The sequence below is a fragment of the Tachyglossus aculeatus genome, chromosome 9 (assembly GCF_015852505.1).
Source record: "Tachyglossus aculeatus isolate mTacAcu1 chromosome 9, mTacAcu1.pri, whole genome shotgun sequence".
Taxonomy (NCBI): Eukaryota; Metazoa; Chordata; class Mammalia; order Monotremata; family Tachyglossidae; genus Tachyglossus; species Tachyglossus aculeatus.
The window spans coordinates 63529875-63553065 of NC_052074.1; the positions used below are offsets into that span (position 1 = coordinate 63529875).

At 41.7% G+C, this 23191-nt stretch overlaps 1 protein-coding gene across 1 annotated transcript in view; it reads right to left on the reverse strand.

Moving 5' to 3' along the window:
* The window catches only part of ZNF804A (zinc finger protein 804A), a 334205-nt gene that overhangs the window by 9017 nt on the left and 301997 nt on the right, over positions 1 to 23191 (reverse strand). The gene's annotated exons all lie outside the window — the stretch shown is intronic.

Genomic DNA, 23191 nt, shown 5'->3' on the forward strand with positions numbered 1-23191 from the left:
ATGTTGCCAACTAGTACTTCCCAAGCGCTTAGTACAGTGCTCTGCACACAGTAAGCGCTCAATAAATACGACTGAATGAATGAATACAAGGCAATCAGATTGTCCCACATGGGGCTCACAATCTTAATCCCCATTTTACAGATGAGGTAACTGAGGACCAGAGAAGTTGAGTGACTTGCTCAAAGTCACACAGTTGATAAGTGGTGGAGCCGGGATTAGAACCCATCACCTCTGACTCCCAAGCCATGGTCTTTCCACTAAACCACGCTGCTTCTCCTTGTTTACCAACTCTGTTATAGTGTACTCTCCCAAGCGCTCAGTATAGTGCTAGGAGCACAGTAAGTGCTCAGTAAGCATGACTGATTGATTGAAAACACTGTAGGATGGTCCATTCCTATCTATGAGGCAGAATGTCCATGAGGGCAGAGATCAAATGATTTCTTTAGGCATCCTTGCAGCTTTCAGAGGTCTAATTCTGGTCTGGACTATTGTTCCGTTCCAGCGATTGCAGTGTTTACGTTCTTTTCTTTAGGGAATTGTAAACATCATCTATCAATCCGGGGAATAGAGTCATGCCTTTTTCCACAACACGTTATGTTTACTAGCAGAGGAGTTATATAACAATAATGATGGCATTTATTAAGCGCTTACTACGTGCAAAGCACTTTTCTAAGCACTGGGCAGGTTACAAGGTGATCATGTTGTTCCACAGGGGGCTCATAATCTTCATCCCCATTTGATAGATGAGGGAACTGAGGCACAGAGAAGTGAAGTGACTTGCCCAAAGTCACACAGCTGACAGTTGGCAGAGCCGGGATTCAAACCCATGACCTCTGACTCCAAAGCCCGGGCTTTTTCCACTGAAGCCACACTGCTATTTGAATCAGATGAAAATAAAGCTTCTTTCCAACTACATACAAAATATGCAGTAAATGCAATTCATTTATTTTTGAAGCAATAAACTTTAAGCTCTCATCTCCCCTTTCTGCATACCCCCTGACAACTACTTCAGCATTTCAAGAAGTGTCTCCCCCTTCTAGACTGTGAGCCCGTTGTTGGGTAGGGACTGCCTCGATATGTTACCGACTTGTACTTCCCAAGCAATTAGTACAGTGCTCTGCACACAGTAAGTGCTCAATAAATACAATTGAATGAATGAATGGTGGTTGTTTTGGCCTTCCTTGGCTCACAGGCAGCAAAAGCTCTCTTCCTCCCCTCAAAACCCTACTGGGAGCTCACCTCCTCCGGGAGGCCTCCCAGCCTAAGCCCCCCCACCTATCCTCTCCTCCTCTTTCCCTCCCCATCGCCCCACTCCCTCCCTCTGCCCTACCCCCTTCCCTTCCCCACAGCACTTGTGTATATTTGTACATAATTATTTCTCTATTTATTTTATGGATGAGGTGTAGATATCTATAATTCTATTTATTTTGATGGTGTTGACACGTGTTTACTTGTTCTGTTTCACTGTCTGTCTCCCCCTTCTAGACTGTGAGCCTGTTGTTGGGTAGGGACTGTCTCTACATGTTACTGACTTGTACTTCCCAAGCGCTTAGTACAGTGCCCTGCACACAGTAAGCGCTCAATAAATATGATTGAATGAATGAATGGATAGATAGAGTTTGGGCCTGGGAGTCAGAAGGACCTGTGTTCTAATCTCTGCTCTGCCACTTGCCTGCTCTGTGACCTTGGACAAGTCACTTCACTGTGTCTCAGTCACCTCATCTGTAAAATGGGGATTAATACTACTACTACTAATAATAATAATGGCATTTATTAAGTGCTTACTATGTGCAAAGCACTGTTCTAAGCACTGGGGAGGTTACAAGGTGATCAGGTTTTCCCATGGGGTGCTCACAATCTTCATCCCCATTTTACAGATGAGGTAACTGAGGCCCAGAGAAGTGAAGTGACTTGCCCAAAGTTACACAGCAGACGTGTGGTGGAGCCGGGATTTGAACCTATGACCTCTGACTCCAAAGCCCGGGCTCTTTCCACTGAGCCACGCTGCTTCTCTTAAGACTGTGAACCCCTTGTGGGACAGGGACTGTGCCCAACCTGATTACCTTATCTACCCCAGTGCTTAGTACAGTGCCTGGCACATAGTAAGCACTTAACAAATACCATATATCTTCATTATCATTATTTCAGTTTAACCCAAGCATGGGGGAAGCAGCATGATCCAGTAGAAAGAGCATGAACCTGGGAAGTCAGAGGATCTGGGTTAGAGAAACAGCGTGGCTCATTGGAAAGAGCTCGGGCTTTGGAGTCAGAGGTCATGGGTTCAAATCCCAGCCCTGCCAATTGTCAGCTGTGTGACTTGGGGCAAGTCACTTCACTTCTCTGGGCCTCAGTGACCTCATCTGTAAAATGAGGATTAAGACTGTGAGTCCCCCGTGGGACCGATCACCTTGTAACCTTCCCCGGGCTTAGAGCAGTGCTTTGCACATAGTAAGCACTTAATAAATGCCATCATTATTCTTACTATTATTCTAATCCCAGCTCCACCACCTGTCTGCTTTGTAACTTCACTTTGTTGTGCCTCAGTTATCATTCCTCAATACTCATCTGTTGAATGGGATTAAATCACACACCCTCTGAATTAGACTGTGAGCCCTATGTGGGAGAAGCAGTGTGGTTCAGTGGAAAGAACACGGGCTTTGGAGTCAGAGGTCATGGGTTCAAATCCTGGCTCCACCAACTATTAGCTGTGTGACTTTGGGCAAGTCACTTAACTTCTCTGGGCCTCAGTTACCTCATCTGTAAAATGGGGAGTAAGGCTGTGAGCCCCCGTGGGACAACCTGATCACCCTGTAAACTCCGCAGCACTTAGAACAGTGCTTTGCACATAGTAAGTGCTTAATAAATGCCATCATTATTATTATTATTATTATTGTTACTATTATTAAAGGAATTGTCCAATCTCATTATCTTATATCTTCCCCAGCACCTAGAACAGTGCTTTGCCCATAGTAAGTGCTTAATAAATGCCATTATTATTATTATTATTACTATTATTAAAGGAATTGTCCAATCTCACTATCTTATATCTTCCCCAGCACCTAGAACAATGCTTGACACATAGTAAGCACTTAGCAAATACTACTGAACAAACCACACATGGATAAGCGCAGCCCCTATAGCATTTATGTATGCATCTTTATATTCTATTATAATTTCCCCGCCTTATTTTAATGTGTACCTCCCCTCCTAGATAGTATACTCTTTGAAAGTAGGATTCATATCTAATAATTCTAATTTACTCTCCATTGTGCTTAATACAGTGTTATGCACACAGTAAGTACTAAAGAAACGTGATTGACTGACTGCCTCTCAATGATCATCACACTCATGTTGAGGGAATATGATCTTTGAGAATGAGGAAGGAAAACTGCCTTCAGTTTTGGTTCTTACACAAATATGTGTAAGTATTTCATGTTAACGAATCGACAAGGAACGATGACCGACATATGTGATGACCATGAAGTACAATGTAAATTTTTAGAATGCTCTCCAGGGTAGAAAAGCTCAGTGACCAGCTTTGGTCTTGCAAAGGTGACTGTCCCAAAGAACATCCCCTGAGAGTAGAAGGGGTAGGGTGAAATGTAAAGACACTTGAAATAATTTTCTCAGTTAATTAAGCATTTGGAAGAAAGGCAAGAGCTCTTTCAGACCATTAAGACCAATCAATGTTTTGTCGGCTCTTTTTTTCAATTTTTATGGTAATTGTTAAATCTTTACTATGCGCCAGGCATTGTTCACAAGGTAATCATATTGGACACAGTCCATGTCCCATAAGGAGCTCACAGTCTTAATCCCCATTTTACACAGAGAAGTGAGACACAGAGAAGTGAAGTGACTTGCCCAAGGTCACACAACAGACAAGTCGCGGAGCCAGAATTAGAGTCCAGTCCTTCTGACACCCAGATCTGTGCGCTGTTGCAAGAAGGGAACAAAGTCTAACACTGAGAAGTAGCGTGGCTCAGTGGAAAGAGCAGGGGCTTTGGAGTCAGAATTCACGGGTTCTAATCCTGCCTCCCCTACATGTCTGCTGTGTGACTTTGGGCAAGTCACTTAACTTACTTAAGTCACTTTTAACTTCTCCGAGCCTCAGTTAGCTCATTTGTAAAATGGGGATTAAGACTGTGAGCCCCACGTGAGACAACGAGATCACCTTGTATCCCCCCACAGCGCTTAGAACAGTGCTTTACATATACTAAGTGCTTAACAAATGCCATAAAAAAGACAAAAAAAATCCTTTAACTCTGCTGTATTATAGTCTCCCAAGCACTTAGTACACTGCTCTCCACATAGTCAGTGCTCAATAAATACCATTGTTTCATTGTTGAATTGATTGCTCTGCACATAGTATGCTTTCAGTACATAGCACTGATTGACTATACCACTGGCCTCGTGTTGCAGAAGTGGTTAGGGTCCATTGAACAGTCTCCTCAAGTTGTCAGTGTTGAAGGATTTATTAAACGCCTACAGCGCGGTGAATTCTGGGAAGATTACAAGAATAGACCCAGTCCTTATCCCACAAGGTCAACAGTCTATCTTATTCCTATTTTACAGGTGAGGAACCTGGGGCCCAGAAAGGGGAAATGACTTGATCAAGGTCACACAGCAGTCCCAGCCCAGTGCTCATTCCGCTAGTAGGTCATGCCCCTGACTGCTAGAAAGTTCCTTGATAAGCCCCAATGGGGACCTGCAGCCCCAGTGTCTAATTTTAATGTTAATGGCTTAGAGAGTTTGTGTTCTTTCATTCTATTACTGAAACTACTGGTAAACCTGAAACACGTTGAAAAATATTTCTAGAAGAATCATTTGTATAAAAGAATGAATTGATGCTGGTGTCCGAAGTTAGTCTAGGGGACTCTAAACAAAGGGGAAAAAATGATCCAGAAACAGCAAACCAATGCAAATGTGCGTGGAAGTTGAATCGCTTGCTTTGTGGAGCTTCTTAGATTGAATAATTGATCAATTACTCACATTGATAGATTGCTTACTGCGTGTAGAGAACTGTACTAAGTTCTAAAGAAACATACGTACCTTTTTACATCAATTTCAATTGGCATAACCTAAATTTTGTCAAAATGATTCCACTGTCAAATCAACTGTACTTCTAATCTCCAAAGATGCAAGTTGTAGATGAGCAAGCAGACCACTAGTTTCGTAAAAACAACCACTATAAGTGTTTGCACAAATCAGCAGCTGTCTCCACCCGGGATGAAAGTAAATCCCAGTAGAAACCTACACCAAGACAGAATGGCCAGAGAAAATAATGCATACTGAAGGATTGCCCTAACTGGGCAATTGAAACTTAGCACCAAAACTTAACTCTGAGTTCCTCTTGGTTCAATACACTTACTCTCATTTTCTTCCATTCGTAGCTCTGCAATTTTCAGTGATGAAAAGGTAAACTCTCTGGATCATGAACTGATGGTGCCAGGTTATATTGCCAACTTGTACTTCCCAAGTGCTTAGTACAGTGCTCTGCACACAGTAAGCGCTCAATAAATACGATTGAATGAATGAATGAATGAAGTTTTTCCAAGTGTCTCCCTATAAACTAGATATAGATCTCTCTCTATCTATGAATTAAGTACTCCACAAGAAGCAACGACTTACATATCAACGGGGGGACCATTTAATGCATTGCAGTTGAGTTTGCACAACGCAGACCTATTTAAAGAACTCATTTTTCAGCCTAAATGGAGACGGGGGAAAGAAATAAAGTTCTAAACATTGCTGTCCCCTCCAAATTCAAGCCTGGTAAGCCCGAGGACCATACCTGGTGAACTTTAATATTGTGGTACAATAGCAAATAATAATAACAAAAAAATAAATGAACAGGGTCTGTTCACTTGGACAATGTGGAAGGAAATGTTGGGTGACATTTCAGTATTTTCAGCTTCTCCTGTCCCCTCAACAGCAGTAAACTTGTCTTTGAAAATAGAAGGCAGCTGTAAACAGAAAGGAATGCAGGTAGTGACAGACATCATAGCGAATCTTTGCCTTTTGTTCAATTATTTTTTAATGGCATTTATTAAGTGCTTACTATGTGCTGGGTACTGTGCTAAGCTCTAGGATAGAGACAAGCTAATTAGAGTGGACACAGTCAATGTCCCCGTTTGGGCTCACAGTCTTAATCCCCATTTTACAGATGAGGTAACAGCCATAGAAAAATCAAGTGATTTGCCCAAGGTCACACTGCAGACAAGTGGCAGAGTCAGGATTAGAACCCATGACCTTCTGACTCCTGGATCTGTGCTCTATCCACTAGGAAACACTTCTCATTGCATACTCATTAACTTGATTAAAAGGGAAAGAACAAAATGCACTATTGCATTACAGATGAAAGAGATAATCTCAGAAGAGTTTTTGCTTTTATTAGCAGATGGTTTCATCTTCTTCATTGAAAGGAAATGCTTGTTTCTGATAAATTATATAGGAAGCTGCGCACCTGAATGACTGAAAAAGGATGATTTTTGTGGGGGTGAAGGGGTAGGGAGGGCAATTTGGCTTCAATTCCACAACTATATTTAGTAGTTTCATAGTGCAATAAGTATGCATGCCAAAAAATGATGATCCCATTGGCCGTATGAAATACATATAGTGATGTTTCTATTCCTCTTCACAAGAAACTAACCAAATTCCTTTTATGGCAAAGAAAAGTAGAGCAGCAGCATGGCTTGGTAGGGAAGGAGCATGGCTTAGTAGAGGAACAGTGTGGTTTAGTGGATAGAGCACGGGCCTGGGAGCCGGAAGGACTTAGGTTGTATTCCCGGCTCTGCCACATGTCTGCTGTGTGACCTCAGGCAAGTCACTTCACTTCTCTGTGCCTCAGTTACCTCATCTGTAAAACGGGGATTTAAGAGAAAGAGCCCCTTGTGGGACAGGGACTGCATCCAGCCTGATTAACATGTATCAACCCCAGTGCTTAGAAGTGTGGTTGACACACAGTAAGTGCTTAACAAGTATCATTATTATTATTATCATTAATAATAAAAGATGCCCTATTCCTTCTGCCTGTATTTTGTGCTTATAAAGTCAGAGGCAGTCCTAGTTTGGAGTCTAACCTTTGAAGTGTTAGAATGTAAAGGAGAATGGGGTAAGAGAGTACTTGATAAAGTTTTAATAGGCATCAGTAAGCAAACACATATTTGATCTGGAGGGTGATGGGGATCCAGGAGGGGACTCTGGGTAGAGGGAAGTTATGGTCAAAGCAGAAGACCCCAATTTTAACTCCAGAGGAGAGGGCAATCTAAGAAGTTGGAAGGAAGAAAGTTATGGCAGTCTATGTGTGAGTTGGTTGGAGTTTGGGTAAGGAATTTAGAGACAAGGACAGGGAAAAATATGGACCTTTGAGCAGTTTGGGGAGAAAGATGGAGCAGACCTTAGCAAACATGACAAAGAGAGGAAGGGGTGAAAGGTAAAGGTGACGAAGGGTAGCATGGATGCTCCAGGTAGTAGAATAGGTTAGATTTAGACACTCTCACTGCCGTTGGAGAGATAGGGCTGGTGAACAGTGTAATCCATGTCACCTTTTACCCCTCATTCCTCCATAAATGATTGAGGGCTGATGTTACGCTTTAGGAATATGTCTTTAGCCAGGAGTGGCAAATCCACTATTCGGGGAATAATAATTACTCGGCTTCTCTTGCAGAGATACTTTTGGAAATGGAAATCTGAGGCTTAAGTGAGTTTAATTTACCAAATCGCAATAAGTTCTTTACTTCCAGACTCGTAAACTCTGCCTCCCTGAAGAACTTAATTCCATTTAAGTCCATCTCCATTGACCGTCCAGACCAAATTGATTGGTTTTGCTCCAAGTACTTGAATTCCCCAGCAATTCAAACTTCTATAAAACATACGGGAAATCCTGTATGCCTGCATAGAGAGATAAAGTTATAAGCTAGTCATTGATTTACAGAGCATAACAACAGAAAAGAAAGAAATAGCATTTAAGGGAGCTTTTGGAACAGGAGTGAGATATAGCATTTTTCATCTTGCCTGTTATGAGGGGCTTAAGTGTCAATAGTGATTTTTCCATAAAGTAAACTATATTTCAGCATTGGTAATATCTATGTCTCTATTCGTAAAACTTGGCTATTCAAAGACTTGAATTGTTTGGTTATTTATAACCTTGCAAAAAATTTTAGAATAGTCAATAGCAGAACAGTCCAGACAAGATGGGACATCGACATTAAGAAATGGCTAGTCAATGTCTTACTTAGAAGAAAAATTAAAAATCAAAAGTTGTGAAATAGTATCATCACTTGAGACAAAGCAAAAAAAAAATGGCTGTCCTTTGTTTTCAGAGCTGTTAATGGTTTGAGATCGGTAGCGTGTTCTGATGCTTGGGTGCTTGCTCAGTAATACGTTCCAAATTAAATGCCTCTAAAATAGTCCCTTAATGTGCTGCTACTGTGTTTGCCACTTATAGGACTTGTCACTGTAAAATGGTCCTTAAGTATCCTGTATTCTCAATTTGAAACATTGCTGGTCTGAACTCCACTCCCATTGTTCTAGGCATCTTTTTCCCACCACTTCAACAGTGAACCTCTTACGTTACAGGAACTGTGTCTGATCGAATTATCCAATATTTATCCCAGAACCTAACCCAGAGAGCATTTAAAAAATAGCACTCCTGTACTACTGCTCTATGCTCAAGAAAAATGACAAGGATTTATCTCAAGTCTGCGGAAAAATGCCACTGATTCCCTGATTGACTGTGTGGACTTGGAATTTTTCTTTACTTTTCTTAATTCATTTTTCATGGTAGACAATTCATGGTTCTCATTTTATATTTTTTTGGGTTATTTTGCTCCTGCATTCCACTTAATGTCATTTTTCAATATGGAAAAATTGTTTGAAGAATACCAGGTTATTTATAAAGGTAACAAAATGAGTCATCCTTGTGATTTTTCATCACGGCACATCTTTTAACCACCTCAAAATGTTCCCAAATTTCTGCCTTTAGGAATATATCTTCTCTTAAATTAAAATCCGACCTGCTATTAATTTGGTCTTGCTTTAAAACCCCCCTGAGTCTTAGATAACATTTCTACTGCGGACTTTGTCAGAGTCTTTCTGAAAATTTGAGTTTACTCTTTATCTTTACCAAAGTATTATCCTGAGTGCATTGCACCTCAATCACAATCTCTATTTCCTAAACCAATTATGGTTGTCTGGAAATAGAAGGCAACATGGGTTTTTTTTTAATCACCTTTTTTTCCCCTTGTTTAAAATTCACTTCTTCAAAGTAGGTTTTAAGCTATTCTTTTTCTGGGATCAAATTGTGTGTGGGTAACTTCCTGATAGCTCTCATTTAGTTGATGGCTTTATTCTGAATTAAATTTTTGAAACATTATTTTTAATTCCACATTCCTTTTAGAGAAGAATATATATCATTAAGACCTTTCACTTGGGTGGTTTTAAAATCATCTAATCTCTTAATAGCCAATTCTGGCTTGGCAATAACTGTTTCAATACATTATCTATCATACTTTCAAATCTAGCAGACCCAATTCTCTCTTCGTGAAAACCACAGCTGGGCTATTTCAAATAGCTGTACAATCTTATCTGTTTCAGCCTCCACTGAGTTTCCAAAATGACCAGATCCATAAAATGTGATATTGGTCAGTCCACACTTTCTACATTAACTTCTATGCGACTGCTTCCTGACCTGGTTTAGGGCTTGCACACATTGTAAAAACACCTAAGGGGATTTTCCCCAAAACAGATCGCCATGAAAGAGGCAACACGTGAGCCCCACGTGAGGCAGGGGAAGTATCCAAATTTATCAACTTCTATTTACTACAGCTTAGAATAGCAATTGACATATACCATAAAAAAACCCAACAAAGAGATATATGCCACATTTGATTGCCAATGCCTGACTTTGAGAATATTCTACTGCTGGATTCCTATTCTGACTTCTCCATTCAACCAATTGATTGGGAGTGCCTGTTGAGCTACTGAACTTACTTCATGCAGAGCTATGTACTAAGTGCCTGGCAGTATATGACAGAATTAATAATAATAACAATGGCTTTTGTTAAACGCTTACGAGGCGCAAAGCACTGTTATAAGAATGGGGGAGGACACAAGGTGATCAGACTGTCCCACTTGGGGCTTACAGTCTTCACCCCCATTTTGCAACTGAGGCCCAGAGAAGTTAAGTGACTTGCCCAAAGTCACACAGCTGACAATTTGTGGAGCCGGGATTTGAACCCATGACTTCTGACTCCCAAGCCTGTGCCCTTTCCATTGAGCCATGTTGCTTCAATGATCCCTGCCCTACAGGAATTGACAATCTAGTGGGGAAGACTGACAACAAAATGAATTACAGATAGGAGGAAAAAGTAAAGGGTATATTCACACGAGTTAATCCGTGACTATTAGGATGCATAAGATATGGTCATAAGTGTGAAGAAACAGTGTGACCTAGTGGAAAGGGCATGGACCTGGGAATCAGAGGATGTGCACTCTAATTCCAGCTCTAATTTCACATACCTGCTCTGTGTCCTCGGGCAAGTCACTTAACTTCTCTGTGTCACAGTTCCCTCGTCTGCAAAATGGGGATTCAATACCTGTTCTCTCTTCTACTTAGATTGTGAGCCCCATGTGGGACCTATCTGGTATCTATCCCAGTGCTTAAAACAGCACAGAAAAAAGGTCTGCACAGTGGCTTGTCATCGTGAGAATTTCACTCTCATCCAGTTCATTCAATTGTATTTAATGAACGCTTACTGTGTGCAGAGCACTGTACTAAGCACTTGGGAAAGTACATTACAATGATAAACAGGCACCTTCCCTGCCAACAAGGAGCCTACAGTCTAGAAAGATGGAGACAGACATCAGAGCAAATGAATAAATTACAGATATGTGCGTAAGTGCTGTGGGGTTGGGAGGGGTTTAGAACAAAGGGAGCAAGTCACGGGATGTGGATGGGAGTGAGAGAAGAGGAAAGGGGACAACTTGACAGGGAAGACCTCTTGGAGGCCTTCAATTAATCTTTGAAGCAGGGGAGACGGGTTGTTGGATTTGAGGATGGAGGGAATTCAAGGCCAGAGACAGGATGTGGGCCAGGTGTCCGCGGTGAGACAGGTGAGAGAGGCACAGTGAGAAGTTTAGCACTGGAGGAGCGAAGTGTGAGAGCGGGGTTGTAGAAGGAGAGTAGTGAGGTGAGGTAGGAGGGGGAAAGGTGGTGGACTGCTTTAAAAACATTGGTGAGGAGTTTTTGTTTAATACAGAGGTGGATGGGAAATCCCTGGAGTTTTTTGAGAGGCGGGGTGACTTGTCCTGAATGCTTTCATAGGAAAATGATCTGGGCAGCAGAATGAAGGATATTTTATTTTGTTACTATATTTTGTTTTGTTGTCTGTCTCCCCCTTCTAGACTGTGAGCCCGTTGTTGGGTAGGGACCGTCTCTATATGTTGCCAACTTGTACTTCCCAAGCGCTTAGTACAGTGCTCTGCACACAGTAAGTGCTCAATAAATCTGATTGAATGAATGAATGAATGAGAGACAGAAGGCTGGGAGGTCAGCAAGGAGGCTGATTCAGTAATCCGGGTGTGATAGGGTAAGTGATTGCATTAACATGGTAGCAGTTTGGATGCGGAGGAATGGGTGGATTTTAGCGATGCTGAGAAGGTGGGACAGGCAGGATTTGGTGACAGAATGAAAATGTGGTTGAATGACAGAGAGAAGTCAAGGATAACGTCAAGGTTACGGCTTGTGAGAAAGGAAGGATGGTGGTGCCATCTACAGTGATGGGATAGTCAGGGGGAGGACAGGGTTTGGGTGGGAAGATAGGAGTTTAAGTTTGGACATGTTAAGCTTGAGGTGACAGGAGGACATTTTCATCTCCTTCCTAAGAGGGAGAAGCTGACCTGAGTGGGAATGGACAAAGAGGTTATTTTCTATTATTAGTGTTAATGGCAGCATAGTTGGGGGAAAAGACCATGATTCCCCACAGCACTGACTTACATTTAATGAATGTTATTCCCCTACTGTATGGGTTTTAAATCCAAGTGAACGCTCTAGTTTACCTTGACTTCACTCTTTAGAGACAGGCTAGGCTAAAATAACCTTATCAAACTTTCTGAAAAATTCCATCTGAAAAGTACACTTAATGCACTCAACCCCAAAACACATTTTCTTCTAAACTAGGAGCCAAGTAAACGTTTCATCTTGGATTATCGAGAAAATTGCTGGCAAAGACATAGTTAAGGCAAAGCTAAGGGATTAGATGAAATTGTGATGCCCTTTAAAAAATGCAAACATGGTAGCTAAAAAATAGAAAAGATGATATCCTTAGGCTGAGTCTAAAATAACTAAATAAAGAGTCCCTTATTTGACTGGTGTCCTCGTGCTCTGTTTGCTGACAGTATTTCATTTAATGTTGTGGATTTATATAGTTTAGAAAGTGCTGCACTTTCAAAATTGGAGAGAAGTTAAGTATATATGTGAATTAAGAGTGCTGGGGAATCCGTGGCAGAGTTAGGACAATGAACACATTTCATTTCTCCCAGTGAAGAAGCTTATTAATTAAACCATATGCCTTTTTATGGCAAGGATTAGATGGGAAAAGAGGGCCCTTTCTGCCCACCTGCAATAGGCAAAATAGGAAGCGATGATTCCCTTTCCTGTTTAATTCCAATTGATAACAGTGCTCAGCTAAAGGCTGACCTTGGCTTTTGGCTGTCTTTTTTCTTAATGCCGTGGTATCATTTCAAATATCTCTGCTGTGATTAAAGGATTGGGAAAACCCACACAGGATCCAATAGCATTTTCAGATGGTCATCGGTGTGCATTGTGCCGCTGAGAGATGGCAGAAGAGGGACTCTCCTTCACTTCTTCTCCTTCTTTTCATATTCATTAATGCACTTCTGGATTACCCACTAGTCATAAAGCCAGCCCAAGAAGTGCAGCAGGTTTAGTGACCAGCCACACCCCCCTCAAAGGAACAAGGAAACACAAAGTCTTTGAACAATGAACATTTTTCCCTGTCACTGTACAAAATGTGGGCTAAAGAAGCACGTTTCCAAGATCAAAGTGCTCCGTTTACATAAAAAAGACCCAGGACCTGGTTTCAAGTCTTGATTTTACTATTTCATAATGGCATTTATTAAGCGCTTACTATGTGCAGAGCACTATTCTAAGCACTGGGTAGGTTACAACGTGATCAGGTTGTCCCACGGGGGGCTCACCGTCTTAATCCCCATTTTACAGATGAGGTAACTGAGGCACAGGGAAGATAAGTGACCTGCCCAAAGTCACACAGCTGACAATTGGTGGAGCCGGGATTTGAACCTGTGACCTCTGACTCCAAAGCCCGTGCTCTTTCCACTGAGCCATGCTGCTTCTCTATTTAAAACCCCATTTTATTATTAAGGAATGCGTACCATTACTTAAAGCCACAAGACAGTTTTACAATTGGACTAAGATCACTAAGATCAGAGAAGCAGTGGAAAGAGCACAGGCTTTGGAGTCGGAGGTCGTGGGTTCAAATCCCGGCTCTTCCAGTTGTCGGCTGTGTGACTTTGGGCAAGTTACTTAACTTCTCTGGGCCTCAGTTCCCTCATCTGTAAAATGGGGATTAAGGCTGTGAGCCCCCCGTGGGACAACCTGATCACCTTGTAACCTCCCCAGCGCTTAGAACAGTGCTTTGCACATAGTAAGTGCTTAACAAATGCCATTGTTATTATTATCACATTTCATATTGCAATAGGCACTGATTACAATAGTCACCAATAAAGCTCTTATTTTCGTTCACACGTACTCAGAAATAATACTTTTCCTCCTTTAATAGAGACAGAGACTTGTAATCGAGACTTGTACTTCCCAAGCGCTTAGTACAGTGCTCTGCACACAGTAAGTGCTCAATAAATACAATTGACAATGACAGAGTCTACCCAGACCTACGCTAGGGGCTTTAGCTTGGGATCAATCAATCAATCAATCAATCGTATTTATTGAGCGCTTAACTGTGTGCAGAGCACTGTACTAAGCGCCTGGGAAGTACAAGTTGGCAACATATAGAGACAGTCCTTACTCAACAGTGGGCTCACAGTCTAAAGGGGATCTACAGAGATCTTCTCTCCATTTCAGACCTCCGGGGAACTATTTCAGGGCTTGCCAACTCTATGTCAGGAAGGATATTCGATTTAGAATCCGGGTGGAGAAAGTGATTTTGATCCCCCTTTTTCTTGGGGCGACACCCTCTGGGAAGCAGCTATTTCTGGAGAGACTTTCATCTTGCTCGGTCCTGAATACAATTCACTGGCCAGAAACTGTTTGGCAGAAACTGGTGTGTCAATCAGTAGATGCTTTCAGAGAGCCAAGGTCGCCCAAACAATCCTTGTGAGGACTGATGTTGGCCACTAGGTGGCAGCAAAACTCGCTCATAATCCCACCTGTTGCATTCATTCATTCATTCATTCAATCGTATTTATTGAGCGCTTACTGTGTGCAGAGCACTGTCCTAAGCGCTTGGGAAGTACAAGCTGGCAACACATAATAATAATAATAATAATAATAATAATAATAACGATGGCATTTATTAAGCGCTTACTATATGCAAAGCACTGTTCTAAGGGCTGGGGAGTTTACAAGGTGATCAGGTTGTCCCATGGGGGGCTCACAGTCTTAATCCCCATTTTACAGATGAGGGAACTGAGGCCCAGAGAAGTGAAGTGACTTGCCCAAAGTCACACAGCTGACAATTGGCAGAGCCGGGATTTGAACCCATGAACTCTGACTCCAAAGCCCGTGCTCTTTCCAGTGAGCCACACTGCTTCCCTACCCAACAACGGGCTTAGTTTTTCCATAAAACACTTAGGATACTATTTCAAAACAGAGAAAGGAAAATGCTTGGATATAATAATAATAATAATAATGGCATTTATTAAGCGCTTACTATGTGCAAAGCACTGTTCTAAGCGCTGGGGAGGTTACAAGGGATATCAACTTGAACTTGAATCCATAGACTACCTGGAAGTTAAAATGCAGGATGCTTCTCCAGTTTAGTGAAGGAGGGACTTAAGGGTGCTCATAACGAGATGGTAACAATGTTACTAATAATAATACCACATTATCGGAGTAGCGGTGTGGCCCAGTGGAAAGAGCGCCGGCTTTGGAGTCAGAGGTCATGGGTTCAAATTCCGGCTCTGCCACTTGTCATCTGTGTGACTTTGGGCGAGTCACTTAACTTCTCTGGGCCTCAGTTATCTCATCCGTAAAATGGGGATTAAGACTGTGAGCCTCCCGTGGGACAACCCAATCACCTTGTAACCTCCCCAGCGCTTAGAACAGTGCTTTGCACATAGTAAGCGCTTAATCAATCAATCAATCGTATTTATTGAGTGCTTACTGTGTGCAGAGCACTGTACTAAGCGCTTGGGAAGTACAAGTTGGGAACATATAGAGACAGTCCCTACCCAACAGTGGGCTCACAGTCTAGAAGAGCTTAACAAATACCATTATTACTATTATTATTATCACAGTATTACTATGTGCCAGGCACTGTTCTAAACACTGGGGTAGATCCAAGTTAATCAGGGCAGGCACACTCTCTGCCCTCATGTATTGAATCACCATTTCCCAGGTGAAGAAACAGAGGCATGGGGAAGTTAAATGACCTACCCAAGGTCACACAACAGGCACGTGATGGAGCAGGGATTAGAACCCAAATCTCAAGCCCGTGCTTGTTCTTCTGGTCTATGATGCTTCCCTGAGACTCGATGCCTATCTATGGACAGAAGCCACATCTATTGCCAGTTTCATATAAATAAGGGGATAAAAATGAGAGAAGCAGTTCTACAAGGATGGGTGAAAGGAACTAACGTCAGTCAGCCTGGAGAGGACGTGATGAAGAGGTGATTTAAGAAATGTCGCCAAGGGGGAAAGGAGACTCAATAGTGAGGCACAAACCAACAACTTTCCATGGTCATTAAAGATTGGATAAGGGGAAATGGGTTTGGCTTAAGCAGGGAGATGAGGTCAAGGTAGCATCTTTTATAGGTCCTGTTCAGCACCCCTCATTCAGTATCAGTGCTGAAGAACAACAACAACAACAAAAAATTACATAGAATAAAAGTTCCCCACCATTTACTTTCTTCTTTAAAACACTATAATTGTAACGATTTTGTCCATGCCTATTCAGCAGCACAGTTTAATTAATGAAAATTTGAAAAGGTCGGTTTGGGTTCATATTAGCCCAGGTTTGGAGGTACTACAGTTACAGATGATATTAAATGATGCATGCGTGTAATGTCTTTTTGAGCTCATCTTACATATCGATGATTAAACCACCCTAGTTTACAGCTTTTTTCACTTACATAAAACTGCTGAGTGCTGAAATCTGAGCTTTCCACAGTCATAGCAAGTAAGTAGCCATGTGTATAATAGCAATCTGGACAAATTGCAAGCATAAGGAGATTTTTGCTGGTTTCAGCAAAAGCCTATTCTAGTACTTCATAAGCGGTAAGTAGCAAGGAAAATATATGAAACAGAATTAGCATTCAATTTATCAAATTAATTTTCATTCATAATAAAGCGCAAGCATGAAACAGATTTAAGTATTCATGCCTGAAATGTAGTGGTATGTGCTAGAACTAAAGTTAAGGTAATTTGTTTTAATGATTTCATTGTGATGCAAATAATTCTGTCAACGTTCAAAAGAGTTTCTCTGCAAAATAAAGTCCCTGAGAGCCGTGGCATGTTTTGTACTTGTGTTTTTATTATTTTTAACTCAAACTTCCAAGTGCTCTGAACACAGTAGCTGCTCAGCACAGTGATTGCAAACAACAGATGCTTAATAAATACCAATGATGATGATGATTTTGATGTTAATAACGAAGGGGATAAAAATTTAGTTTTTCTAAAATGCCCTCTATTGATAAATTATAGTGAACTTAATTCACCTCTTTAGTCTGTGTAAAAGGAAAAAAAAATCCCTTTACATTCTTTACATTTAACATAGTTGCCCCAACCAACACCATGAATGTGCACTTATGAACTATTTAAATAAAAGAGAATTGATCACAGTGAAAATAATACTAAATCAACTTAAGGAAATAATGAATTGTTGATAAATATCTAATTCCCTTACTGCGTTTCCTCTATTGTTTCTGGAGGAAAGCAGCCCTGCAGATATTATCCTTGAGTTTCAATCAACCAGTTTATTAAAAGTATTTGTTGAGCAGATGCTGAATGCGTAGTTGTATACTGAATGCATAATAATTTGGGTATTTCTTTAGGACTTACTATGTGTCAGTCAATCAATCAATCATTCATTCATCCATTCATTCAGTTGTATTATCAGAGAAGCAGCACGGCTCAGTGGAAAGAGCCCGTGCTTTGGAGTCAGAGGTCATGGGTTCAAATCCTGGTTCCACCAATTGTCAGCTGTGTGACTTTGGGCAAGTCACTTATCTTCTCTGTGCCTCAGTTACCTCGTCTGTCAAATGGGGATTAAGACTGTGAGCCCCACAACCTTGTAACCTCCCCAGCACTTAGAGAATAGTGCTTTGCACATAGTAAATGCTTAATAAATGCCATCATTGTTGTTATTATTATTATTTATTGAGCACTTACTGTGTGCAGAGCACTGTACTAAGCACTTGGGAGAGTACAGAACAGCAATAAACAGTCACATTCCCTGCCACAACAGGATTACAGTCTAGTGTGGGGGAGGCGGGCACCAATACAAATAAATGAAATTACAGATATGTATACAAGTGCTGTGGGGCTGGGAGTTGCGGGGGAAGAGAAAGGGGAGCAAGTCAGGCTGACGCAGAAGGGAATGAGAGATGAGAAAAAGTGGGTCTTGGTCTGGGAAGGCCTCTTGGAGAAGATGTCTTTTTTTTTCAATGGTATTTATTGAGCACTTACTGTGTGCAGAGCACTGTACTAAGCGCTAAGGAAGTACAATTTAGTAAGGCTTTGAAGGTTGGGGAGCATAATTGTTGGATTTGAAGAGGGAGGGCATTCCAGACCAGATGCAGGACGTGGTGAGATCGAGGCAGAGTGAGAGGGCTAGCGATAGAGGAGCAAAATGTGAGGGCTGGGTTGTTGAAAGAGGGAAGCGAGGTGAGGTAGGAGGGAGCAAGGTTGTACAGTGATTTAATTTAATTTAAATTTAATTTAATTAATTTAAATTAAATTAAATTTAATTTAATGCCAATGGTGAGGAGTTTTTGTTTGATAAGGAGGTGGATGGGCAACAACTGGAGTTTTTTGAGGGGTGGGGTGACGTCATCAATGTTTGTGTAGAAAACATACAATAGAAAATGTAATTGTACAGTTATATTTGTGAACCCTTACTGTGTGCATTTGGGAAAGCATTTAGGAAAGTTATAATAGTATTGGTAGACACATTCCCTGCTTGCAAGGAGCTTACAGTTCGGAGGGGACTGTACTGTTGTAAGCATCGTTCTAAGAGCTGGGCTGAAGACAAGGTAATCAAGTCAGACACAGTTCTTGTCCCACGTAAGAGAAGAAAAGCTGTCCTGCTGTTTGAAAATGATGCTGTGGATGGTGAGATTACATGCACGAGACTGGTTATCTCTGAGAGAGTTTCTCTCCTGCATTCATTCATTCATTTAATCACATTTATTGAGCACTTACTGTGTACAGAGCACTGTAATAAACATTTGGAAAGTACAATTCAGCAATAAAGAGGAACAATCCCTGCCCACACCGGGCTTACAGTCTAGAAGTCTGCACAATTGCACACTGTACCCATGAAACTACAGCATCACCCTTTTTCTGTTCCCGGGTTATTACACTGAGTATTGTCCAGAAATTAATGGTTAAGAGGGAAAAAGGCCTGTGTTTGAGTTACTTTGTGGTAGTGGTGATGGTTTGCACCACCGATGTGCAGAGTAGTACAAAGCTCTTGGAAAAACCATTTTTTAATGTCTGCTTATTCTATTGTGTTCTTGCAGAAACTGATTGATCAAAATGATTATGTTCTGAGACCGCAGACTGCAACCATTATCATTCAATCATATTTATTGAGTGCTTACTGTGTCCAAAGCACTGTACTAAGCACTTGGGAGAGTACAGTCCCTACCAACCATCCTGCAAAGCAAGCCACGGGGCGTATGGGTCCTGAGTGTGTATATAATTATAATAATAATAATATTGGTATTTGTTAAGTGCTTACTATGTGCCAAGCACTGTTCCAAGTGTGGGGCAGATACAAGGTAATCAGATTGTCCCACATAGGGCTCACAGTCTTCATTTTCACTTTACAGATGAGGTAACTGAGGCATAGAGACGTTAAGTGACTTGCCCAAGGTCACACAGCTGACAAGCGATAGAGCCAGGATTAGAACCCATGACCTCTGACTCCCAATCCCGGGCTCTTTCCACTAAGCCACACTGCTGCTCTACAGGTGGTATTTGTTAAGCACTTACTATATGCCAAGCACTGTTCCAAGTTCTGGGACAGATGCAAGTTATCAGGTTGTCCCATGCGGGACTCACAGTCTTAACCCCCACTTTACAGATGAGATAACTGAGGCACAGAGAAGTTAAGTGACTTGCCCATAGTCTCACACTTGACAAGTGGCGTTGCTGGGATTAAAACTCACGACCTCTGATTCCCAAGCCCAGGCTCTTTCCACTGAGCCATGCTGCCTTTCCAGGGGTTCAGACAGGAATTTGAGTGAAATTAGGTGATTGCTGCAGGGTGTCTTAGGGTCCAGGGAAAGTTTTTTGTTTAGGACAGAAAAAGCATAGATGTGTTTGAAAACACAGGGAAAGGAACCAACAGAGAGAGGCTGTTTGAAGATGATGGATAGGGAGGGACAGTAAGGGAGGGAAAGTGTGTCTGTAGAAGGTGTGAGGCAATTAACCAATCTACCAATCAATAAATGGTATTTATTGAGTGCTTACTGTACACAGAACACTATACTAAGTGCTTGGAAGAGTCCAAAGCAGCAGGTTTGATAGACACTTTCCTTACACTTCCACAAACCTTACTGAAGACACATCTCCAAGAGGCCTTCCCTGACTTTTCCTCCTTTCCTCTTCTCTCACTCCCTTCTGTGTCACCCTGACTTACTCCCTTTATTCATCTCCCTTCCCAGCCCCATAGCACTTCTGTACATATCTGAAATATATAATGTGTGTCTCCCCTGTTAGACTGTAAGCCCATTATTGACAGGGAATGCATCTGATATATTCTTGTATTCTCATTCATTCATTCAATCATATTTATTGAGCGCTTACTGTATGCAGAGCACTGTACTAAGCACTTGGGAAGTACAAGTTCGCAACATATAGAGGCGGTCCCTACCTAACAACGGGCTCACAGTCTAGAGAGTGCTTAGTACAGTGCCTGCACACAGTAAGTACTTAGTAAATACAACTGACTGATTGACTACCCACAAGGAGCTCACAGTCTAGAGGGCGAGACAGACATTCAAATAAATTATGGCTAAGTACAGAACTGCTGTGGGGCTTAATGTGGGGTGAATAAAGGGATGAAATCTAAGTACAAGGGTGATGGGATGAATTTGGAGGGATTGGTCAAGGATGTAGATTTTTCGACATTAGGCAGGGCATCTCTCGAGAGATGGCTGGGAAAGATGAGTAGGTGGATGTAAAGGGCTGGAGGGTGGGGAAAAAAAGGGGGAATTTCACACCTAATGGTTTCAATTATGAGAAGCAGCATGGTTTATTGGAAAGAGCCCGGGCTTGGGGGTCAGAGGTCATGGGTTCTAATCCCGGCTCCACCACTTGTCAGTTGTGTATCTTTGGGAAAGTCACTTAATTTCTCTATGTCCTCAGTTACCTCTTTTGTAAAATGGACATTAATAATAATAACAATAATTAAGACTGTGAGCCCCATGTGGACCATCCTGATAGCCTTGTATCTACCCCAGCCCTTAGAACAGTGCTTGGCACAAAGCAGCGTGGCTCAGTGGAAAGAGCCCGGGCTTGGGAGTCAGAGGTTATGGGTTCTAATCCTGGCTCGGACGCTTGTCAGATTTGTGACTTTGGGCAAGTCGATTCACTTCTCTGTGCCTCAGTTACCTCATCTGTAAAATGGGAATTAAGACTGTGAGCCCCACGTGGGACAACCTGATCACCTTGTGTCCTCCCAGCGCTTAGAACAGTGCTTTGCACATAGGAAGCTCTTAACAAATACCATCATTATTAACAAATACCGTTATTATTATTATTATTATCAACAAACTATGTTGTGAGGTTATCCTGCAGTGGCACAAGCTGGAATTTGAAACCACAGGAGGGAATTTCAAGTTGTGAATAATTGGTGGGACAATGAGAAGCAGCGTTGGCCAAGTGGATAGATCACAGGCCTGGGAGTCGAAAGGACCAGGATTCTAATCCTGGCTCGGCCACTTGTCTGCTGTGTGACCTAGGGCAAGTCGTTTAACTTCTCTGAACCTCAGCTACTTCATCTGGAAAATGGGGATTAAGACTGTGAGCCCCATGTGGGACATGGACTGCATCCAGCCTGCTTTGCTAATATCTACCCTAGCACATAGTACATTGCCCGGCACATAGTGAGCACTTAAATACCACTAAAGATAATGATAATTGTGACGGTATTTGTTAAGTGCTTACTATGTGGCAGGCACTGTATTAAGCACTGGGGTGGATACAAGCAAATCAGGTTGGACAGAGTCCCTGTCCTGATTGTGACAAACTGCTCACCTAAAATTTCCACCTCGCTTTTTAACAAAGTTTATTAGGTCTTTGGTAAATAATAATAAAAATGATGGCATTTATTAAGCACTTGCTATGTGCAAAGCACTGTTCTAAGCACTGGGGAGGCTACAGAGTGATCAGGTTGTCCCACGGAGAGCTCACAGTCAATCCCCATTTTACAGATGAGGTAACTGAGGCACAGGGAAGTTAAGTGACTTGCCCAAAGTCACACAGCTGACAATTTGTGGAGCCGGGATTTGAGCCCATGACCACTGACTCCAAAGCCCATGCTCTTTCCACTGAGCCACGAAACTACATTCTGAAAGAGCAGCCAGTTTCCATTAACATTCTTTCGTCATTGAGTTGACCATCCATTCCAAGGCTTTCAACTTTGCAATTATAGTGAAACAATAGATTTTAAAAAGAAAGCATTCACTGCAGGCTTCATATGTTTTAAAGACGAAACAAACACCAAAGCACAGTTTACTCATCTTTGAGCAGTGTGGTCTAATGGAAACAGCACAGTCTAGGAGTTAGAGGACCTGAGTTCTAAATCCAACTCTGCTGGTTAGCTGCTGTGTGACCTTGGGCAAGTCATTTAACCTCTCTGTGCCTCAGTTACCTCATCTGTAACATGGAGATTAAAAGCCTGTTCTGCCACCTACTCAGACTGCAAACTGCGTGGGGAACAGGAGCCGTGTCTGACCAGATTATCTTGTGTCTATCAGTGACCATCTTCGGCACTTAACAAATACGACAATTATTACTTCAGCTATGGAGACTGATAACATCTTCCAAGCTGCTAATGGAGCTACAGTTGACAATGAAGGTGGAATTAATATCAGAAATATCTTCATCTGCCATGTGGTTTAACCTTTTTACAAAGCAGTTGGTGATTTCAGAATGCACTGGATGATATGTTTTACAGAGATCACTGACATGCAAAAACAAGGGAAGACTTTTACACTGCGTATAATTGTTTTAGCAGATTTTGTGACATGCATAATGTCTGCTTGCACAGCAGACATATTACACTGCTGATCTGAACTTTCCTTCTGTCCGTTACTGGAAACGGTACTGAGGGGAAGATGTTGTATCCGATTCTTATTGACCCTGGCCTAATCAACGATCTTCTGGATTGGGACCATTCTTGGGCTTCCTAAATTTCCCGAAAAATCATTATGGTAAATGAGTTTTCCAATCAAATGCTCTCAAGGTTATAGATTGATTGAATGATATGTCGGTGATTCCTGAAGAATGAAATGATTAATATGAACTAATCCAAAAGTTTTTCGTGAAAGATTGCTGGATCCGACATCTAATGGGACTCTCTATATTCTACAGCCAGTAATTTTTGCAAAATATTATGCATTAATGAAACTTCTACCGAAGATACTTGTTCAGCACAGGCGAAATAAGGCATGGCCCAATTAAAATGAACAAACAAAATCAACTATGCAGCATCCTGTCCTTTGACTAATTGTTGCAATTAAATGT